This window comes from Chlorocebus sabaeus, chromosome 5 (assembly GCF_047675955.1).
Source record: "Chlorocebus sabaeus isolate Y175 chromosome 5, mChlSab1.0.hap1, whole genome shotgun sequence".
In the NCBI taxonomy this organism is placed as follows: domain Eukaryota; kingdom Metazoa; phylum Chordata; class Mammalia; order Primates; family Cercopithecidae; genus Chlorocebus; species Chlorocebus sabaeus.
In genome coordinates this window covers 38,987,030-39,008,028 of record NC_132908.1, presented here as the reverse complement: position 1 = coordinate 39,008,028, position 20,999 = coordinate 38,987,030, and positions in this window count along the sequence as shown.

The window sequence follows — 20,999 nt, the reverse complement described above, 5'->3', positions numbered from 1 at the left end:
ATGGGCTTCCAAATATCCCTTTGCCAATTCCACAAGAACAGACTTAGCGAAAGGCTTCTTGAAGGGAAAGATGTAACTCGGTGAGATGAATTAACAGAACACAGAGCAGTTTCTCAGAAAGCTTCTTTCCAGTTTTGAACGGAAGATATTTCCTTTTTCACCAGAGGCCTCTAGGGGTTCCAAATATCCCTTTTCCAATTCCAGAAGAACAGCCTTAGCGAAAGTCTTCTTGAAGGGAAAGATGTAACTCTGTGAGATGAATTAACAGAACACAGAGCAGTTTCTCAGAAAGCTTCTTTCCAGTTTTGAACGGAAGATATTTCCTTTATCACCATAGCCCTCTAAGGGCTTCCAAGTATCCCTTTGCCATTTCCACATGAACAGCCTTAGCGAAAGGCTTCTTGAAGGGAAAGATGTAACTCTCTGAGATGAATGAACAGAACACAGAGCAGTTTCTCAGAAAGCTTCTTTCCAGTTTTGAACGGAAGATATTTCCTTTTTCACCATAGCCCTCTATGGGCTTCCAAATATCCCTTTGCCAATTCCACAAGAATAGCCTTAGCGAAAGGCTTTTTGAAGGGAAAGATGTAACTCTGTGAGATGAATTAAGAGAACACAGAGCAGTTTCTCAGAAAGTTTCTTTCCAGTTTTGAACGGAGGATATTTCCTTTTTCACCGTAGCCCTCTATGGGCTTCCAAATATCCCTTTGCCAATTCCACAAGAACAGCCTTAGCGAAAGGCTTCTTGAAGGGAAAGATGTAACTCTGTGAGATGAATTAACAGAACACAGAGCAGTTTCTCAGAAAGCTTCTTTCCACTTTTGAACGGAAGATATTTCCTTTTTCACCGTAGCCCTCTATGGGCTTCCAAATATCACTTTGCCAATTCCTCAAGAACAGCCTTAGCGAAAGGCTTGTTGAAGGGAAAGATGTAACTCTGTGAGATGAATGAACAGAACACAGAGCAGTTTCTCAGAAAGCTTCTTTCCAGTTTTGAACGGAAGATATTTCCTTTTTCATCATAGCCTTCTATGGGCTTCCAAATATCACTTTCCCAATTCCTCAAGAACAGCCTTGGCGAAAGGCTTGTTGAAGGGAAAGATGTAACTCTGTGAGATGAATTAACAGAACACAGAGCAGTTTCTCAGAAAGCTTCTTTCCACTTTTGAACGGAAGGTATTTCCTTTTTCACCATAGCCCTCTATGGGCTTCCAAATATCCCTTTGACAATTCCACAAGAACAGCCTTAGCGAAAGGCTTCTTGAAGGGAAAGATGTAACTCTGTGAGATGAATGAACAGAACTCAGAGCAGATTCTCAGAAAACTTCTTTCCAGTTTTGAACGGAAGATATTTCCTTTTTCACCATAGCCCTCTATGGGCTTCCAAATATCACTTTGCCAATTCCACAAGAACAGCCTTAGCAAAAGGCTTCTTGAAGTGAAAGATGTAACTCTGTGAGATGAATTAACAGAACACAGAGCAGTTTCTCAGAAAGCTTCTTTCCAGTTTGGAACGGAAGTTATTTCCTTTTTCACCGTAGCCCTCTATGGGCTTCCAAATATCCCTTTGCCAATTCCACAAGAACAGCCTTAGCGAAAGGCTTCTTGAAGGGAAAGATGTAACTCTGTGAGATGAATTAACAGAACACAGAGCAGTTTCTCAGAAAGCTTCTTTCCAGTTTGGAACGGAAGATATTTCCTTTTTCACCATAGCCCTCTATGGGCTTCCAAATATCCCTTTGCCAATTCCACAAGAACTGCCTTAGCGAAAAGCTTCTTGAAGGGAAAGATGTAACTCGGTGTGATGAATTAACAGAACACAGAGCAGTTTCTCAGAAAGCTTCTTTCCACTTTTGAACGGAAGATATTTCCTTTTTCACCATAGCCCTCTATGGGCTTCCAAATATCCCTTTGCCAATTCCACAAGAACAGCCTTAGCGAAAGGCTTGTTGAAGGGAAAGATGTAACTCTCTGAGATGAATGAACAGAACACAGAGCAGTTTCTCAGAAAGCTTCTTTCCAGTTTTGAACGGAAGATATTTCCTTTTTCACCATAGCCCTCTATGGGCTTCCAAATATCCCTTTGCCAATTCCACAAGAATAGCCTTAGCCAAAGGCTTTTTGAAGGGAAAGATGTAACTCTGTGAGATGAATTAAGAGAACACAGAGCAGTTTCTCAGAAAGTTTCTTTCCAGTTTTGAACGGAGGATATTTCCTTTTTCACCGTAGCCCTCTATGGGCTTCCAAATATCCCTTTGCCAATTCCACAAGAACAGCCTTAGCGAAAGGCTTCTTGAAGGGAAAGATGTAACTCTGTGAGATGAATTAACAGAACACAGAGCAGTTTCTCAGAAAGCTTCTTTCCACTTTTGAACGGAAGATATTTCCTTTTTCACCGTAGCCCTCTATGGGCTTCCAAATGTCCCTTTGCCTATTCCTCAAGAACAGCCTTAGTGAAAGGCTTGTTGAAGGGAAAGATGTAACTCTGTGAGATGAATGAACAGAACACAGAGCAGTTTCTCAGAAACCTTCTTTCCAGTTTTGAAAGGAAGATATTTCCTTTTTCATCATAGCCCTCTATGGGCTTCCAAATATCACTTTGCCAATTCCTCAAGAACAGCCTTAGCGAAAGGCTTGTTGAAGGGAAAGATGTAACTCTGTGAGATGAATTAACAGAACACAGAGCAGTTTCTCAGAAAGCTTCTTTCCACTTTTGAACGGAAGGTATTTCCTTTTTCACCATAGCCCTCTATGGGCTTCCAAATATCACTTTGACAATTCCACAAGAACAGCCTTAGCGAAAGGCTTCTTGAAGGGAAAGATGTAACTCTGTGAGATGAATGAACAGAACTCAGAGCAGATTCTCAGAAAACTTCTTTCCAGTTTTGAACGGAAGATATTTCCTTTTTCACCATAGCCCTCTATGGGCTTCCAAATATCACTTTGCCAATTCCACAAGAACAGCCTTAGCAAAAGGCTTCTTGAAGTGAAAGATGTAACTCTGTGAGATGAATTAACAGAACACAGAGCAGTTTCTCAGAAAGCTTCTTTCCAGTTTTGAACGGAAGATATTTCCTTTTTCAACATAGACCTCTATGGGCTTCCAAATATCCCTTTGCCAATTCCACAAGAACAGCCTTAGCGAAAGGCTTCTTGAAGTGAAAGATGTAACTCTGTGAGATGAATTAAGAGAACACAGAGCAGTTTCTGAGAAAGCTTCTTTCCAGTTTTGAACGGAAGATATTTCCTTTTTCACCCTAGCCATTATGGGCTTCCAAATATCCCTTTGCCAATTTCACAAGAGCAGCCATAGCGAAAGGCTTCTTGAAGGGAAAGATGTAACTCTGTGAGATGAATTAACAGAACACAGAGCAGTTTCTCAGAAAGCTTCTTTCCAGTTTGGAACGGAAGTTATTTCCTTTTTCACCCTAGCCCTCTATGGGCTTCCAAATATCCCTTTGCCAATTCCACAAGAACTGCCTTAGCGAAAGGCTTCTTGAAGGGAAAGATGTAACTCGGTGAGATGAATTAACAGAACACAGAGCAGTTTCTCAGAAACCTTCTTTCCAGTTTTCAACGGAAGATATTTCCTTTTTCACCATAACCCTCTATGGGCTTCCAAATATCAATTTGCCAATTCCACAAGAACAGCCTTAACGAAAGGCTTCTTGAAGGGAAAGATGTAACTCTGTGAGATGAATTAACAGAACACAGAGCAGTTTCTCAGAAAGCTTCTTTCCAGTTTTGAACGGAAGATATTTCCTTTTTCACCGTAGCCCTCTATGGGCTTCCAAATATCTCTTTGCCAATTCCACAAGAACAGCCTTAGCGAAAGGCTTCTTGAAGGGAAAGATGTAACTCGGTGAGATGAATTAACAGAACACAGAGCAGTTTCTCAGAAAGCTTCTTTCCAGTTTTGAACGGAAGATATTTCCTTTTTCACCATAGCCCTCTACGGGCTTCCAAATATCCCTTTGCCAATTCCACAAGAACAGCCTTAGCGAAAGTCTTCTTGAAGGGAAAGATGTAACTCTGTGAGATGAATTAACAGAACACAGAGCAGTTTCTCAGAAAGCTTCTTTCCAGTTTTGAACGGAAGATATTTCCTTTATCACCATAGCCCTCTATGGGCTTCCAAGTATCCCTTTGCCATTTCCACATGAACAGCCTTAGCGAAAGGCTTCTTGAAGGGAAAGATGTAACTCTCTGAGATGAATGAACAGAACACAGAGCAGTTTCTCAGAAAGCTTCTTTCCAGTTTTGAACGGAAGATATTTCCTTTTTCACCATAGCCCTCTATGGGCTTCCAAATATCCCTTTGCCAATTCCACAAGAATAGCCTTAGCGAAAGGCTTTTTGAAGGGAAAGATGTAACTCTGTGAGATGAATTAACAGAACACAGAGCAGTTTCTCAGAAAGTTTCTTTCCAGTTTTGAACGGAGGATATTTCCTTTTTCACCATAGCCCTCTATGGGCTTCCAAATATCCCTTTGCCAATTCCACAAGAACAGCCTTAGCGAAAGGCTTCTGGAAGGGAAAGATGTAACTCTGTGAGATGAATTAACAGAACACAGAGCAGTTTCTCAGAAAGCTTCTTTCCAGTTTTGAACGGAAGATATTTCCTTTTTCACCGTAGCCCTCTATGGGCTTCCAAATATCACTTTGCCAATTCCTCAAGAACAGCCTTAGCGAAAGGCTTGTTGAAGGGAAAGATGTAACTCGGTGTGATGAATTAACAGAACACAGAGCAGTTTCTCAGAAAGCTTCTTTCCACTTTTGAACGGAAGATATTTCCTTTTTCACCATAGCCCTCTATGGGCTTCCAAATATCCCTTTGCCAATTCCACAAGAACAGCCTTAGCGAAAGGCTTGTTGAAGGGAAAGATGTAACTCTGTGAGATGAATGAAGAGAACACAGAGCAGTTTCTCAGAAAGCTTCTTTCCAGTTTTGAACGGAAGATATTTCCTTTTTCACCCTAGCCCTCTATGGGCTTCCAAATATCCCTTTGCCAATTCCACAAGAACACGCTTAGCGAAAGGCTTCTTGAAGGGAAAGATGTAACTCTGTGAGATGAATCAACAGAACACAGAGCAGTTTCTCAGAAAGCTTCTTTCCAGTTTGGAACGGAAGGTATTTCCTTTTTCACCATAGCCCTCTATGGGCTTCCAAATATCCCTTTGCCAATTCCAGAAGAACAGCCTTAGCGAAAGGCTTCTTGAAGGGAAAGATGTAACTCTGTGAGATGAATGAACAGAACTCAGAGCAGTTTCTCAGAAAGCTTCTTTCCAGTTTTGAACGGAAGATATTTCCTTTTTCACAATAGCCCTCTATGGGCTTCCAAATATCCCTTTGCAAATTCCACAAGAACAGCCTTAGCGAAAGGCTTCTTGAAGGGAAAGATGTAACTCGGTGAGATGAATTAACAGAACACAGAGCAGTTTCTCAGAAAGCTTCTTTCCAGTTTTCAACGGAAGATATTTCCTTTTTCACCATTGCCCTCTATGGGCTTCCAAATATCCCTTTGCCAATTCCACAAGAACTGCCTTAGCGAAAGGCTTCTTGAAGGGAAAGATGTAACTCGGTGAGATGAATCAACAGAACACAGAACAGTTTCTCAGAAAGCTTCTTTCCAGTTTTCAACGGAGGATATTTCCTTTTTCACCATAACCCTCTATGGGCTTCCAAATATCAATTTGCCAATTCCACAAGAACAGCCTTAACGAAAGGCTTCTTGAAGGGAAAGATGTAACTCTGTGAGATGAATTAACAGAACACAGCGCAGTTTCCCAGGAAGCTTCTTTCCAGTTTTGAACGGGAGATAATTCCTTTTTCCCCAAGTCCTCTATGGGCTTCCAAATATCCCTTTGCCAATTCCACATGAACCGCCTTAGCGAACGGCTTCTTGAAGGGAAAGATGTAACTGTGTGAGATGAATTAACAGAACACAGAGCAGTTTCTCAGAAAGCTTCTTTCCAGTTTTGAACGGAAGATATTTCCTTTTTCACCATAGCCCTCTATGGGCTTCCAAATATCCCTTTGCCAATTCCACAAGAATAGCCTTAGCGAAAGGCTTCTTGATGGGAAAGATGTAACTCTGTGAGATGAATGAACAGAACTCAGAGCAGTTTCTCAGAAAGCTTCTTTCCAGTTTTGAACGGAAGATATTTCCTTTTTCACCATAGCCCTCTATGGGCTTCCAAATATCCCTTTGCAAATTCCACAAGAACAGCCTTAGCGAAAGTCTTCTTGAAGGGAAAGATGTAACTCGGTGAGATGAATTAACAGAACACAGAGCAGTTTCTCAGAAAGCTTCTTTCCAGTTTTGAACGGAAGATATTTCCTTTTTCACCATAGCCCTCTATGGGCTTCCAAATATAACTTTGCCATTTCCACAAGAACTGCCTTAGCGAAAGGCTTCTTGAAGGGAAAGATGTAACTCGGTGAGATGAATCAACAGAACACAGAGCAGTTTCTCAGAAACCTTCTTTCCAGTTTTCAACGGAAGATATTTCCTTTTTCACCATAACCCTCTATGGGCTTCCAAATATCAATTTGCCAATTCCACAAGAACAGCCTTAACGAAAGGCTTCTTGAAGGGAAAGATGTAACTCTGTGAGATGAATAAACAGAACAGAGCGCAGTTTCCCAGGAAGCTTCTTTCCAGTTTTGAACTGGAGATAATTCCTTTTTCACCATAGTCCTCTAAGGGCTTCCAAATATCCCTTTGCCAATTCCACATGAACCGCCTTAGCGAACGGCTTCTTGAAGGGAAAGATGTAACTGTGTGAGATGAATTAACAGAACACAGAGCAGTTTCTCAGAAAGCTTCTTTCCAGTTTTGAACGGAAGATATTTCCTTTTTCACCATAGCCCTCTATGGGCTTCCAAATATCCCTTTGCCAATTCCACAAGAATAGCCTTAGCGAAAGGCTTTTTGATGGGAAAGATGTAACTCTGTGAGATGAATTAACAGAACACAGAGCAGTTTCTCAGAAATCTTCTTTCCAGTTTTGAACGGAAGATATTTCCTTTTTCAACATAGCCCTCTATGGGCTTCCAAATATCCCTTTGCCAATTCCACAAGAACAGACTTAGCGAAAGGCTTCTTGAAGGGAAAGATGTAACTCTGTGAGATGAATGTACAGAACACAGAGCAGTTTCTCAGAAAGCTTCTTTCCAGTTTTGAACGGAAGATATTTACTTTTTCACCGTAGCCCTCTATGGGCTTCCAAATATCCCTTTGCCAATTCCACAAGAACAGCCTTAGCGAAAGGCTTCTTGAAGGGAAAGATGTAACTCGGTGAGATGAATTAACAGAACACAGAGCAGTTTCTCAGAAAGCTTCTTTCCAGTTTTGAACGGAAGATATTTCCTTTTTCACCAGAGGCCTCTAGGGGTTCCAAATATCCCTTTTCCAATTCCAGAAGAACAGCATTAGCGAAAGTCTTCTTGAAGGGAAAGATGTAACTCTGTGAGATGAATTAACAGAACACAGAGCAGTTTCTCAGAAAGCTTCTTTCCAGTTTTGAATGGAAGATATTTCCTTTATCACCATAGCCCTCTATGGGCTTCCAAGTATCCCTTTGCCATTTCCACATGAACAGCCTTAGCGAAAGGCTTCTTGAAGGGAAAGATGTAACTCTCTGAGATGAATGAACAGAACACAGAGCAGTTTCTCAGAAAGCTTCTTTCCAGTTTTGAACGGAAGATATTTCCTTTTTCACCATAGCCCTCTATGGGCTTCCAAATATCCCTTTGCCAATTCCACAAGAATAGCCTTAGCGAAAGGCTTTTTGAAGGGAAAGATGTAACTCTGTGAGATGAATTAAGAGAACACAGAGCAGTTTCTCAGAAAGTTTCTTTCCAGTTTTGAACGGAGGATATTTCCTTTTTCACCGTAGCCCTCTATGGGCTTCCAAATATCCCTTTGCCAATTCCACAAGAACAGCCTTAGCGAAAGGCTTCTTGAAGGGAAAGATGTAACTCTGTGAGATGAATTAACAGAACACAGAGCAGTTTCTCAGAAAGCTTCTTTCCACTTTTGAACGGAAGATATTTCCTTTTTCACCGTAGCCCTCTATGGGCTTCCAGATATCCCTTTGCCAATTCCTCAAGAACAGCCTTAGCGAAAGGCTTGTTGAAGGGAAAGATGTAACTCTGTGAGGTGAATGAACAGAACACAGAGCAGTTTCTCAGAAAGCTTCTTTCCAGTTTTGAAAGGAAGATATTTCCTTTTTCATCATAGCCCTCTATGGGCTTCCAAATATCACTTTGCCAATTCCTCAAGAACAGCCTTAGTGAAAGGCTTGTTGAAGGGAAAGATGTAACTCTGTGAGATGAATTAACAGAACACAGAGCAGTTTCTCAGAAAGCTTCTTTCCACTTTTGAACGGAAGGTATTTCCTTTTTCACCATAGCCCTCTATGGGTTCCAAATATCCCTTTGACAATTCCACAAGAACAGCCTTAGCGAAAGTCTTCTTGAAGGGAAAGATGTAACTCTGTGAGATGAATGAACAGAACTCAGAGCAGATTCTCAGAAAACTTCTTTCCAGTTTTGAACGGAAGATATTTCCTTTTTCACCATAGCCCTCTATGGGCTTCCAAATATCCCTTTGCCAATTCCACAAGAACAGCCTTAGCGAGAGGCTTCTTGAAGTGAAAGATGTAACTCTGTGAGATGAATTAAGAGAACACAGAGCAGTTTCTGAGAAAGCTTCTTTCCAGTTTTGAACGGAAGATATTTCCTTTTTCACCCTAGCCATTATGGGCTTCCAAATATCCCTTTGCCAATTTCACAAGAGCAGCCATAGCGAAAGGCTTCTTGAAGGGAAAGATGTAACGCTGTGAGATGAATTAACAGAACACAGAGCAGTTTCTCAGAAAGCTTCTTTCCAGTTTGGAACGGAAGTTATTTCCTTTTTCACCATAGCCCTCTATGGGCTTCCAAATATCCCTTTGCCAATTCCACAAGAACAGCCTTAGTGAAAGGCTTCTTGAAGGGAAAGACGTAACTCTGTGAGATGAATTAACAGAACACAGAGCAGTTTCTCAGAAAGCTTCTTTCCAGTTTGGAACGGAAGGCATTTCCTTTTTCACCATAGCCCTCTATGGGCTTCCAAATATCCCTTTGCCAATTCCACAAGAACAGCCTTAGCGAAAGGCTTCTTGAAGGGAAAGATGTAACTCTGTGAGATGAATGAACAGAACTCAGAGCAGTTTCTCAGAAAGCTTCTTTCCAGTTTTGAACGGAAGATATTTCCTTTTTCACCATAGCCCTCTAAGGGCTTCCAAATATCCCTTTGCCAATTCCACAAGAACACGCTTAGCGAAAGGCTTCTTGAAGGGAAAGATGTAACTCTGTGAGATAAATTAACAGAACACAGAGCAGTTTCTCAGAAAGCTTCTTTCCAGTTTTGAACGGAAGATATTTCCTTTTTCATCATAGCCCTCTATGGGCTTCCAAATATCCCTTTGCCAATTCCTCAAGAACAGCCTTAGCGAAAGGCTTGTAAGGGAAAGTTGTAACTCTGTGAGATGAATGAACAGAACACAGAGCAGTTTCTCAGAAAGCTTCTTTCCACATTTGAACGGAAGATATTTCCTTTTTCACCATAGCCCTCTATGGGCTTCCAAATATCCCTTTGCCAATTCCACAAGAACAGCCTTAGCGAAAGGCTTATTGAAGGGAAAGATGTAACTCTGTGAGATGAATTAAGAGAACACAGAGCAGTTTCTCAGAAAGCTTCTTTCCAGTTTTGAACGGAAGATATTTCCTTTTTCACCCCAGCCCTCTATGGGCTTCCAAATATCCCTTTGCCAATTCCACAAGAACAGCCTTACCGAAAGGCTTCTTGAAGGGAAAGATGTAACTCTGTGAGATGAATTAACAGAACACAGAGCAGTTTCTCAGAAAGCTTCTTTCCAGTTTGGAACGGAAGGTATTTCCTTTTTCACCATAGCCCTCTATGGGCTTCCAAATATCCCTTTGCCAATTCCACAAGAACAGCCTTAGCGAAAGGCTTCTTGAAGGGAAAGATGTAACTCTGTGAGATGAATGAACAGAACTCAGAGCAGTTTCTCAGAAAGCTTCTTTCCAGTTTTGAACGGAAGATATTTCCTTTTTCACCATAGCCCTCTATGGGCTTCCAAATATCCCTTTGCAAATTCCACAAGAACAGCCTTAGCGAAAGGCTTCTTGAAGGGAAAGATGTAACTCGGTGAGATGAATTAACAGAACACAGAGCAGTTTCTCAGAAAGCTTCTTTCCAGTTTTGAACGGAAGATATTTCCTTTTTCACCATAGCCCTCTATGGGCTTCCAAATATCCCTTTGCCAATTCCACAAGAACTGCCTTAGCGAATGGCTTCTTGAAGGGAAAGATGTAACTCGGTGAGATGAATCAACAGAACACAGAGCAGTTTCTCAGAAACCTTCTTTCCAGTTTTCAACGGAAGTTATTTCCTTTTTCACCATAACCCTCTATGGGCTTCCAAATATCAATTTGCCAATTCCACAAGAACAGCCTTAACGAAAGGCTTCCTGAAGGGAAATATGTAACTCTGTGAGATGAATTAACAGAACACAGCGCAGTTTCCCAGGAAGCTTCTTCCCAGTTTTGAACGGGAGATAATTCCTTTTTCCCCAAGTCCTCTATGGGCTTCCAAATATCCCTTTGCCAATTACACATGAACCGCCTTAGCGAACGGCTTCTTGAAGGGAAAGATGTAACTGTGTGAGATGAATTAACAGAACACAGAGCAGTTTCTCAGAAAGCTTCTTTCCAGTTTTGAACGGAAGATATTTCCTTTTTCACCATAGCCCTCTATGGGCTTTCAAATATCCCTTTGCCAATTCCACAAGAATAGCCTTAGCGAAAGGCTTCTTGATGGGAAAGATGTAACTCTGTGAGATGAATGAACACAACTCAGAGCAGTTTCTCAGAAAGCTTCTTTCCAGTTTTGAACGGAAGATATTTCCTTTTTCACCATAGCCCTCTATGGGCTTCCAAATATCCCTTTGCAAATTCCACAAGAACAGCCTTAGCGAAAGGCTTCTTGAAGGGAAAGATGTAACTCGGTGAGATGAATTAACAGAACACAGACCAGTTTCTCAGAAAGCTTCTTTCCAGTTTTGAACGGAAGATATTTCCTTTTTCACCATAGCCCTCTATGGGCTTCCAAATATCCCTTTGCCAATTCCACAAGAACTGCCTTAGCGAAAGGCTTCTTGAAGGGAAAGATGTAACTCGGTGAGATGAATCAACAGAACACAGAGCAGTTTCTCAGAAACCTTCTTTCCAGTTTTCAACGGAAGATATTTCCTTTTTCACCATAACCCTCTATGGGCTACCAAATATCAATTTGCCAATTCCACAAGAACAGCCTTAACGAAAGGCTTCTTGAAGGGAAAGATGTAACTCTGTGAGATGAATTAACAGAACACAGCGCAGTTTCCCAGGAAGCTTCTTTCCAGTTTTGAACGGGAGATAATTCCTTTTTCACCATAGTCCTCTATGGGCTTCCAAATATCCCTTTGCCAATTCCACATGAACCGCCTTAGCGAACGGCTTCTTGAAGGGAAAGATGTAACTGTGTGAGATGAATTAACAGAACACAGAGCAGTTTCTCAGAAAGCTTCTTTCCAGTTTTGAACGGAAGATATTTCCTTTTTCACCGTAGCCCTCTATGGGCTTCCAAATATCCCTTTGCCAATTCCACAAGAACAGCCTTAGCGAAAGGCTTCTTGAAGGGAAAGATGTAACTCGGTGAGATGAATTAACAGAACACAGAGCAGTTTCTCAGAAAGCTTCTTTCCAGTTTTGAACGGAAGATATTTCCTTTTTCACCAGAGGCCTCTAGGGGTTCCAAATATCCCTTTTCCAATTCCAGAAGAACAGCCTTAGCGAAAGTCTTCTTGAAGGGAAAGATGTAACTCTGTGAGATGAATTAACAGAACACAGAGCAGTTTCTCAGAAAGCTTCTTTCCAGTTTTGAACGGAAGATATTTCCTTTATCACCATAGCCCTCTATGGGCTTCCAAGTATCCCTTTGCCATTTCCACATGAACAGCCTTAGCGAAAGGCTTCTTGAAGGGAAAGATGTAACTCTCTGAGATGAATGAACAGAACACAGAGCAGTTTCTCAGAAAGCTTCTTTCCAGTTTTGAACGGAAGATATTTCCTTTTTCACCATAGCCCTCTATGGGCTTCCAAATATCCCTTTGCCAATTCCACAAGAATAGCCTTAGCGAAAGGCTTTTTGAAGGGAAAGATGTAACTCTGTGAGATGAATTAAGAGAACACAGAGCAGTTTCTCAGAAAGTTTCTTTCCAGTTTTGAACGGAGGATATTTCCTTTTTCACCGTAGCCCTCTATGGGCTTCCAAATATCCCTTTGCCAATTCCACAAGAACAGCCTTAGCGAAAGGCTTCTTGAAGGGAAAGATGTAACTCTGTGAGATGAATTAACAGAACACAGAGCAGTTTCTCAGAAAGCTTCTTTCCACTTTTGAACGGAAGATATTTCCTTTTTCACCGTAGCCCTTTATGGGCTTCCAAATATCCCTTTGCCAATTCCCCAAGAACAGCCTTAGCGAAAGGCTTGTTGAAGGGAAAGATGTAACTCTGTGAGATGAATGAACAGAACACAGAGCAGTTTCTCAGAAAGCTTCTTTCCAGTTTTGAAAGGAAGATATTTCCTTTTTCATCATAGCCCTCTATGGGCTTCCAAATATCACTTTGCCAATTCCTCAAGAACAGCCTTAGCGAAAGGCTTGTTGAAGGGAAAGATGTAACTCTGTGAGATGAATTAACAGAACACAGAGCAGTTTCTCAGAAAGCTTCTTTCCACTTTTGAACGGAAGGTATTTCCTTTTTCACCATAGCCCTCTATGGGCTTCCAAATATCCCTTTGACAATTCCACAAGAACAGCCTTAGCGAAAGGCTTCTTGAAGGGAAAGATGTAACTCTGTGAGATGAATGAACAGAACTCAGAGCAGATTCTCAGAAAACATCTTTCCAGTTTTGAACGGAAGATATTTCCTTTTTCACCATAGCCCTCTACGGGCTTCCAAATATCACTTTGCCAATTCCAAAAGAACAGCCTTAGCAAAAGGCTTCTTGAAGTGAAAGATGTAACTCTGTGAGATGAATTAACAGAACACAGAGCAGTTTCTCAGAAAGCTTCTTTCCAGTTTTGAACGGAAGATATTTCCTTTTTCACCATAGCCCTCTATGGGCTTCCAAATATCCCTTTGCCAATTCCACAAGAACAGCCTTAGCGAAAGGCTTCTTGAAGTGAAAGATGTAACTCTGTGAGATGAATTAAGAGAACACAGAGCAGTTTCTGAGAAAGCTTCTTTCCAGTTTTGAACGGAAGATATTTCCTTTTTCACCCTAGCCATTATGGGCTTCCAAATATCCCTTTGCCAATTTCACAAGAGCAGCCATAGCGAAAGGCTTCTTGAAGGGAAAGATGTAACTCTGTGAGATGAATTAACAGAACACAGAGCAGTTTCTCAGAAAGCTTCTTTCCAGTTTGGAACGGAAGTTATTTCCTTTTTCACCATAGCCCTCTATGGGCTTCCAAATATCCCTTTGCCAATTCCACAAGAACAGCCTTAGCGAAAGGCTTCTTGAAGGGAAAGATGTAACTCTGTGAGATGAATTAACAGAACACAGAGCAGTTTCTCAGAAAGCTTCTTTCCAGTTTGGAACGGAAGGTATTTCCTTTTTCACCATAGCCCTCTATGGGCTTCCAAATATCCCTTTGCCAATTCCACAAGAACAGCCTTAGCGAAAGGCTTGTTGAAGGGAAAGATGTAACTCTGTGAGATGAATTAAGAGAACACAGAGCAGTTTCTCAGAAAGCTTCCTTCCACTTTTGAACGGAAGATATTTCCTTTTTCACCATAGCCCTCTATGGGCTTCCAAATATCCCTTTGCCAATTCCACAAGAACAGCCTTAGCGAAAGGCTTGTTGAAGGGAAAGATGTAACTCTGTGAGATGAATTAAGAGAACACAGAGCAGTTTCTCAGAAAGCTTCTTTCCAGTTTTGAACGGAAGATATTTCCTTTTTCACCATAGCCCTCTATGGGCTTCCAAATATCCCTTTGCCAATTCCACAAGAACACGCTTAGCGAAAGGCTTCTTGAAGGGAAAGATGTAACTCTGTGTGATAAATTAACAGAACACAGAGCAGTTTCTCAGAAAGCTTCTTTCCAGTTTTGAACGAAAGATATTTCCTTTTTCATCATAGCCCTCTATGGGCTTCCAAATATCCCTTTGCCAATTCCTCAAGAACAGCCTTAGCGAAAGGCTTGTAAGGGAAAGTTGTAACTCTGTGAGATGAATGAACAGAACACAGAGCAGTTTCTCAGAAAGCTTCTTTCCACTTTTGAACGGAAGATATTTCCTTTTTCACCATAGCCCACTATGGGCTTCCAAATATCCCTTTGCCAATTCCACAAGAACAGCCTTAGCGAAAGGCTTATTGAAGGGAAAGATGTAACTCTGTGAGATGAATTAAGTGAACACAGAGCAGTTTCTCAGAAAGCTTCTTTCCAGTTTTGAACGGAAGATATTTCCTTTTTCACCCTAGCCCTCTATGGGCTTCCAAATATCCCTTTGCCAATTCCACAAGAACAGCCTTAGCGAAAGGCTTCTTGAAGGGAAAGATGTAACTCTGTGAGATGAATTAACAGAACACAGAGCAGTTTCTCAGAAAGCTTCTTTCCAGTTTGGAACGGAAGGTATTTCCTTTTTCACCATAGCCCTCTATGGGCTTCCAAATATCCCTTTGCCAATTCCACAAGAACAGCCTTAGCGAAAGGCTTCTTGAAGGGAAAGATGTAACTCTGTGAGATGAATGAACAGAACTCAGAGCAGTTTCTCAGAAAGCTTCTTTCCAGTTTTGAACGGAAGATATTTCCTTTTTCACCATAGCCCTCTATGGGCTTCCAAATATCCCTTTGCAAATCCACAAGAACAGCCTTAGCGAAAGGCTTCTTGAAGGGAAAGATGTAACTCGGTGAGATGAATTAACAGAACACAGAGCAGTTTCTCAGAAAGCTTCTTCCCAGTTTTGAACGGAAGATATTTCCTTTTTCACCATAGCCCTCTATGGGCTTCCAAATATCCTTTTGCCAATTCCACAAGAACTGCCTTAGCGAAAGGCTTCTTGAAGGGAAAGATGTAACTCGGTGAGATGAATCAACAGAACACAGAGCAGTTTCTCAGAAAGCTTCTTTCCAGTTTTCAACGGAAGATATTTCCTTTTTCACCATAAAACTCTATGGGCTTCCAAATATCAATTTGCCAATTCCACAAGAACAGCCTTAACGAAAGGCTTCTTGAAGGGAAAGATGTAACTCTGTGAGATGAATTAACAGAACACAGCGCACTTTCCCAGGAAGCTTCTTTCCAGTTTTGAACGGGAGATAATTCCTTTTTCCCCAAGTCCTCTATGGGCTTCCAAATATCCCTTTGCCAATTCCACATGAACCGCCTTAGCGAACGGCTTCTTGAAGGGAAAGATGTAACTGTGTGAGATGAATTAACAGAACACAGAGCAGTTTCTCAGAAAGCTTCTTTCCAGTTTTGAACGGAAGATATTTCCTTTTTCACCATAGCCCTCTATGGGCTTCCAAATATCCCTTTGCCAATTCCACAAGAATAGCCTTAGCGAAAGGCTTCTTGATGGGAAAGATGTAACTCTGTGAGGTGAATGAACAGAACTCAGAGCAGTTTCTCAGAAAGCTTCTTTCCAGTTTTGAACGGAAGATATTTCCTTTTTCACCATAGCCCTCTATGGGCTTCCAAATATCCCTTTGCAAATTCCACAAGAACAGCCTTAGCGAAAGGCTTCTTGAAGGGAAAGATGTAACTCGGTGAGAGGAATTAACAGAACACAGAGCAGTTTCTCAGAAAGCTTCTTTCCAGTTTTGAACGGAAGATATTTCCTTTTTCACCATAGCCCTCTATGGGCTTCCAAATATCCCTTTGCCAATTCCACAAGAACTGCCTTAGCGAAAGGCTTCTTGAAGGGAAAGATGTAACTCGGTGAGATGAATCAACAGAACACAGAGCAGTTTCTCAGAAACCTTCTTTCCAGTTTTCAACGGAAGATATTTCCTTTTTCACCATAACCCTCTATGGGCTACCAAATATCAATTTGCCAATTCCACAAGAACAGCCTTAACGAAAGGCTTCTTGAAGGGAAAGATGTAACTCTGTGAGATGAATTAACAGAACACAGCGCAGTTTCCCAGGAAGCTTCTTTCCAGTTTTGAACGGGAGATAATTCCTTTTACACCATAGTCCTCTATGGGCTTCCAAATATCCCTTTGCCAATTCCACATGAACCGCCTTAGCGAACGGCTTCTTGAAGGGAATATGTAATTGTGTGAGATGAATTAACAGAACACAGATCAGTTTCTCAGAAAGCTTCTTTCCAGTTTTGAACGGAAGATATTTCCTTTTTCACCATAGCCCTCTATGGGCTTCCAAATATCCCTTTGCCAATTCCACAAGAATAGCCTTAGCGAAAGGCTTTTTGATGGGAAAGATGTAACTCTGTGAGATGAATTAACAGAACACAGAGCAGTTTCTCAGAAAGCTTCTTTCCAGTTTTGAACGGAAGATATTTCCTTTTTCAACATAGCCCTCTATGGGCTTCCAAATATCCCTTTGCCAATTCCAGAAGAACAGACTTAGCGAAAGGCTTTTTGAAGGGAAAGATGTAACTCTGTGAGATGAATTAACAGAACACAGAGCAGTTTCTCAGAAAGCTTCTTTCCAGTTTTGAACGGAAGATATTTCCTTTTTCACCGTAGCCCTCTATGGGCTTCCAAATATCCCTTTGCCAATTCCACAAGAACAGCGTTAGCGAAAGGCTTCTTGAAGGGAAAGATGTAACTCGGTGAGATGAATTAACAGAACACAGAGCAGTTTCTCAGAAAGCTTCTTTCCAGTTTTGAACGGAAGATATTTCCTTTTTCACCAGAGGCTTCTATGGGGTTCCAAATATCCCTTTGCCAATTCCACAAGAACAGCCTTAGCGAAAGGCTTCTTGAAGGGAAAGATGTATCTCTGTGAGATGAATTAAGAGAACACAGAGCAGTTTCTCAGAAAGCTTCTTTCCAGTTTTGAACGGAAGATATTTCTTTTTCACCATAGCCCTCTAAGGGCTTCCAAATATACCTTTGCCAATTCCACAAGAACAGCCTTAGCGAAAGGCTTCTTGAAGGGAAAGATGTAACTCTGTGAGATAAATTAACAGAACACAGAGCAGTTTCTCAGAAAGCTTCTTTCCAGTTTTGAACGGAAGATATTTCCTTTTTCATCATAGCCCTCTATGGGCTTCCAAATATCCCTTTGCCAATTCCTCAAGAACAGCCTTAGCGAAAGGCTTGTTGAAGGGAAAGATGTAACTCTGTGAGATGAATGAACAGAACACAGAGCAGTTTCTCAGAAAGCTTCTTTCCAGTTTTGAAAGGAAGATATTTCCTTTTTCATCATAGCCCTCTATGGGCTTCCAAATATCCCTTTGACAATTCCACAAGAACAGCCTTAGCGAAAGGCTTCTTGAAGGGAAAGATGTAACTCTGTGAGATGAATGAACAGAACTCAGAGCAGATTCTCAGAAAACTTCTTTCCAGTTTTGAACGGAAGATATTTCCTTTTTCACCATAGCCCTCTATGGGCTTCCAAATATCACTTTGCCAATTCCACAAGAACAGCCTTAGCAAAAGGCTTCTTGAAGTGAAAGATGTAACTCTGTGAGATGAATTAACAGAACACAGAGCAGTTTCTCAGAAAGCTTCTTTCCAGTTTTGAACGGAAGATATTTCCTTTTTCACCATAGCCTTCTATGGGCTTCCAAATATCCCTTTGCCAATTCCACAAGAACAGCCTTAGCGAAAGTCTTCTTGAAGGGAAAGATGTAACTCGGTGAGATGAATTAACAGAACACAGAGCAGTTTCTCAGAAAGCTTCTTTCCAGTTTTGAAAGGAAGATATTTCCTTTTTCATCATAGCCCTCTATGGGCTTCCAAATATCCCTTTGCCAATTCCTCAAGAACAGCCTTAGCGAAAGGCTTCCGGAAGGGAAAGATGTAACTCTGTGAGATGAATTAACAGAACACAGAGCAGTTTCTCAGAAAGCTTCTTTCCACTTTTGAACGGAAGGTATTTCCTATTTCACCATAGCCCTCTATGGGCTTCCAAATATCCCTTTGCCAATTCCACAAGAACAGCCTTAGCATAAGGCTTCTTGAAGGGAAAGATGTAACTCTGTGAGATGAATGAACAGAACTCAGAGCAAATTCTCAGAAAACTTCTTTCCAGTTTTGAACGGAAGATATTTCCTTTTTCACCATAGCCCTCTATGGGCTTCCAAATATCACTTTGCCAATTCTACAAGAACAGCCTTAGCAAAAGGCTTCTTGAAGTGAAAGATGTAACTCTGTGAGATGAATTAACAGAACACAGAGCAGTTTCTCAGAAAGCTTCTTTCCAGTTTTGAACGGAAGATATTTCCTTTTTCACCATAGACCTCTATGGGCTTCCAAATATCCCTTTGCCAATTCCACAAGAACAGCCTCAGCGAAAGGCTTCTTGAAGGGAAAGATGTAACTCGGTGAGATGAATTAACAGAACACAGAGCAGTTTCTCAGAAAGCTTCTTTCCAGTTTTGAAAGGAAGATATTTCCTTTTTCACCATAGCCCTCTATGGGCTTCCAAATATCCCTTTGCCAATTCCACAAGAACAGCCTTAGCGAAAGGCTTCTTGAAGGCAAAGATGTAACTCTGTGAGATGAATGAACAGAACACAGAGCAGTTTCTCAGAAAGCTTCTTTCCAGTTTTGAACGGAAGATATTTCCTTTTTCACCATAGGCCTCTAAGGGCTTCCAAATATCCCTTTGCCAATTCCACAAGAACAGCCTTAGCGAAAGGCTTGTTGAAGGGAAAGATGCAACTCTGTGAGATGAATTAACAGAACACAGAGCAGTTTCTCCGAAAGCTTCTTTCCACTTTTGAACGGAAGATATTTCCTTTTTCACCATAGCCCTCTATGGGCTTCCAAATATCCCTTTGCCAATTCCAGAAGAACAGCCTTAGCGAAAGGCTTCTTGAAGGGAAAGATGTAACTCTGTGAGATGAATTAAGAGAACACAGAGCAGTTTCTCAGAAAGCTTCTTTCCAGTTTTGAACGGAAGATATTTCCTTTTTCACCATAGCCCTCTATGGGCTTCCAAATATCCCTTTGCCAATTCCACAAGAACCGCCTTAGCGAAAGGCTTCCGGAAGGGAAAGATGTAACTCTGTGAGATGAATTAACAGAACACAGAGCAGTTTCTCAGAAAGCTTCTTTCCACTTTTGAACGGAAGATATTTCCTTTTTCACCATAGCCCTCTATGGGCTTCCAAATATCCCTTTGCCAATTCCACAAGAACAGCCTTAGCGAAAGGCTTCTTGAAGTGAAAGATGTAACTCTGTGAGATGAATTAAGAGAACACAGAGCAGTTTCTGAGAAAGCTTCTTTCCAGTTTTGAACGGAAGATATTTCCTTTTTCACCCTAGCCATTATGGGCTTCCAAATATCCCTTTGCCAATTTCACAAGAGCAGCCATAGCGAAAGGCTTCTTGAAGGGAAAGATGTAACTCTGTGAGATGAATTAACAGAACACAGAGCAGTTTCTCAGAAAGCTTCTTTCCAGTTTGGAACGGAAGTTATTTCCTTTTTCACCATAGCCCTCTATGGGCTTCCAAATATCCCTTTGCCAATTCCACAAGAACAGCCTTAGCGAAAGGCTTCTTGAAGGGAAAGATGTAACTCTGTGAGATGAATTAACAGAACACAGAGCAGTTTCTCAGAAAGCTTCTTTCCAGTTTGGAACGGAAGGTATTTCCTTTTTCACCATAGCCCTCTATGGGCTTCCAAATATCCCTTTGCCAATTCCACAAGAACAGCCTTAGCGAAAGGCTTCTTGAAGGGAAAGATGTAACTCTGTGAGATGAATGAACAGAACTCAGAGCAGTTTCTCAGAAAGCTTCTTTCCAGTTTTGAACTGAAGATATTTCCTTTTTCACCATAGCCCTCTCTGGGCTTCCAAATATCCCTTTCCCAATTCCACAAGAACAGCCTTAGCGAAAGGCTTATTGAAGTGAAAGATGTAACTCGGTGAGATGAATTAACAGAACACAGAGCAGTTTCTCAGAAAGCTTCTTTCCAGTTTTGAACGGAAGATATTTCCTTTTTCACCATAGCCCCCTCTGGGCTTCCAAATATCCCTTTGCCAATTCCACAAGAACTGCCTTAGCGAAAGGCTTGTTGAAGGGAAAGATGTAACTCGGTGTGATGAATTAACAGAACAGAGAGCAGTTTCTCAGAAAGCTTCTTTCCACTTTTGAACGGAAGATATTTCCTTTTTCACCATAGCCCTCTATGGGCTTCCAAATATCCCTTTGCCAATTCCACAAGAACAGCCTTAGCGAAAGGCTTGTTGAAGGGAAAGATGTAACTCTGTGAGATGAATGAACAGAACACAGAGCACTTTCTCAGAAAGCTTCTTTCCAGTTTTGAACGGAAGATATTTCCTTTTTCACCATAGCCCTCTAAGGGCATCCAAATATCCCTTTGCCAATTCCACAAGAACACCCTTAGCGAAAGGCTTCTTGAAGGGAAAGATGTAACTCTGTGAGATGAATGAACAGAACACAGAGCAGTTTCTCAGAAAGATTCTTTCCAGTTTTGAACGGAAGATATTTCCTTTTTCACCATAGCCCTCTAAGGGCTTCCAAATATCCCTTTGCCAATTCCACAAGAACAGCCTTAGCGAAAGGCTTCTTGAAGGGAAAGATGTAACTCGGTGAGATGAATTAACAGAACTCAGAGCAGTTTCTCAGAAAGCTTCTTTCCAGTTTTGAACGGAAGATATTTCCTTTTTCACCAGAGGCCTCTAGGGGTTCCAAATATCCCTTTTCCAATTCCAGA